The sequence below is a fragment of the Cotesia glomerata genome, unplaced genomic scaffold (assembly GCF_020080835.1).
Source record: "Cotesia glomerata isolate CgM1 unplaced genomic scaffold, MPM_Cglom_v2.3 scaffold_16, whole genome shotgun sequence".
NCBI lineage: Eukaryota > Metazoa > Arthropoda > Insecta > Hymenoptera > Braconidae > Cotesia > Cotesia glomerata.
Genome location: NW_025401997.1, coordinates 250,365 through 253,783, shown reverse-complemented (window position 1 = coordinate 253,783; position 3,419 = coordinate 250,365).

The window sequence follows — 3,419 nt, the reverse complement described above, 5'->3', positions numbered from 1 at the left end:
CATTATATAAATAGAAAAGTGACTGTGTAAAATTTAAATGTTTATTTTTAAAAAAACAAATTTTACTTTGAAATTTTCAAATATATGGGTACACTTAAATCACTTTTATGTATATAAATACCGTATTAAATTGTGTCATCTGTTCTAAATAAATAATTTCTTTAATATCATTATATTTTATTATTAATGAACAGACAGTGTTCTTTTTGTTATTGTCACTATCAATTGATTTATTAGATTTTATAGGTGTAAGAATTTTAATATTTTTTAATGGTATGCCATTATTACTTGTAGATGGTAAGGATTTTACGAAATCATTATTAATTTTAATTGCACCAATTTTACCCAAACTGTCATATGTATTTATGTTAATTTCATATATTGGCGCTAGAGATAAAATATCATCGGAACTACTCAATGTATCTTTATAAAATTTAATGATTGTATTGTTAAAAGATTTATTTTGCATTATATTCAATTGTGTAATTGAAACGGAATTCTAAGTAAAGTATGTAGGAAAACTATTTATAGTGTACTGACGTCTTTTTTTAATATTAATATCTAGTATAGTATTTTTTGGAATTGATAATGTCGATATATTATTTTGTATATCTCTTATATGTGAAATATAAATATTATCATTAATATTACACGTAGTCGGTTCATCATTAATAACTACTTGTTCTTTTTCTTCCTCTACCTCGCTTACGTCGTCTATTATGGATTCATCATCGTCATCATCAGATGTGTCGTCAGTTGTAAAATTCAATGCGAATTTTTGGTCATTAGTGGCTGAATATCTTTTATATAAATATACCGTAATAGGGCATAATATTAAAATAATAAAAAATAAAGAAATCAAAAGAGTTTTATTATTATTAAAAAATTCCATACTTTTTTTAATATATTTTTATATAATACATTTCAATAAAACAGTATACTCCTTATCTAAGGTATGAAAAATATTTAAATTATATTGATTATATGACAGCTTATATGATACAAAAATAGAGTATGATAAAAAAATTTTAAATAATTATTTTTATTATTCAATAAATTACTATTACTAACAGAAGCTAATTTAGATTTTTTTATTAAATACGCATCGGTTAGCGACCAATACAAATTTTTATAATAAAATAAAGTATGCGATACATTATCATTTTGAAAAAAAAATAAATTAGTAAAAGAGGCGTTTGTAAAGTATACGCCAATCTCTTTGCACGGTTGAATTTGATACTCATTAAATGATTCGCATATTACAACGGACAATATATCTACTTTACATTTATCAATTTTAAAATATTCCTTAGATTTGATAATAACCGAAATTTGATTGGTCAACACGTTTACCCCATTTTTTTTCGTAAATGATTTTAAAAGTACTGTTATATCAACTTCATGAAAATTATGTATTATTGCAATTTTTGCAATACACTGAAACGCAATCACTTCATTACCTGTCATTATTTTTTATTTCAATTTATCGATACTATTAATTTTTATAAAATCAAATATGTTAAAAGACTGATTAGCGGTATATTTTATTTTAAGATAATACGGAATTTCATCATATGATAAATATTTATTAATATCATCAGTTAAATTATATAAATTTAATGTTATTAATTCCCCAGTCAGCATCCAAGTCAGAAAGATTTCAGTATGAAGTCTTTTAAAAAACTTCTTATAGAAGTCCTAATGTGACGTCTTAAGGAGCTCTTTTTTACGAGGTCAGAACTAAGAGCTCTTAATGAACTCATAAGTTTGGAGTCAATTTTCTGACATCTAACTGAGTCCCTTTTTTGGACTTCTTTTTGAGTTGCGTATAATGAGCTTATAGACATTATAAACAAAAACACAAATTTCTTTTTAATATAAAGCTGTCAAAATCTTATTCATTTTTCATTTATTACTTTCCTGATTGAGAAATTAAATTGAAAATGATTAAAAATAATTCGAATTAAATGATTTAAAACAATTTGAATAGATTAATATATAGATATACACTTGGCATAGGTTAACTCATTTCTCTTAATCCAGGTTAATTAATCTTTATTCTTACATCTCATTAGATGTGTAACGACGTATCGTTTGAACAGCGTAGGGGGTTAGGTATCGATCTAGCACGCGCGCTACTCGGGTTCGAATCTTAGTTACGGCAATTGCGATTTTCACTTTCTCTCTTTAAACCGACAATATATTAGGTCTAACTAAAATAATAAACATTCGAAATCATCATCGGTGCTTCATGAAACTCTGAATTATTTTTTTCATAATTTACTTTTATTATTATTATTATTGTTATTATTAATATTATTTTTGTTGTGTTCTTATTATTGTTATCATTATAATAGCGTATAGAGATAAAAAATCATTCATTTGTGCGAGTTCAGAAAAAAGAGCTCTTTAAGAGCTCGTTTTGATGAGTTCTTAAAGTCTACAATAAGCGGCGCATTCGACCTCTTCAGAAGGTCTTAAAGACGTCTTTTAGACGTAGACTCTGACGTCCAAATCAGAAATCTGAGCTCATTCGGAATAACTTAATACGTCATTTTGCTATCTGGGTCAATATTTAAATTTAAACCGGGAAAACACTTTTTCAAACAATTTAAAAAACAATCACAAATATTATATATATATATATATATATATATATATATATATATATATATATATATATATATATATATATATATATATATATATATAAATGAGTATCTTGATCGCCATCAATAATGAAATCTTGGTGTTGTCGTACTTGAACAACACTATTATTATTTTCATTTTTATTAATATTCTCCATGATTTTCTTCATCAAAGTACTATGGGATATGTATGATTCGGTTGTCATTTTGTTGCTGTTACGGTTGTTGTTGTCGTCGTAAGTGGATGTTTTTTATTTTTTTTTTATTTTCATTGTTATCTCTTTGTATAGATATATCCAACTGAAAAAAAATAGTATATCTGAATATTAAAAAAAATATTTGTATACGAATAATAAATTAATTATATATAATTATTTAATACCTTTTTTATTAATTTTAAATATTACATATTGCACTATTTTCTAATTTAATATTATATTACTTAACAGCAGGTCGATTTCATACTGTCGAGTGTTTTACAACATTCAACTTTTTCAAAAGCGACAAGTGTCCATCTCTCTATATCGACGCGTGAATCAACCGCGCATATTTACGCCCAGTTCAACGCCTACCCTCCCCCCCCTTCAAGTTTTTTAGCCTTCCTGTCCCCTCCGTCGCCCACTCTCCTTCCACTCATAGGATAGTTAAGTATGCAAAGCGTTCATTGAATATGGACATTATATTTATTGTTATTGATCGAGTACTTCCTATATTTCATTTCTATTCTCATAGAATAGTTAAGTATGCAAAACGCTCGTAGAATATGGAGAT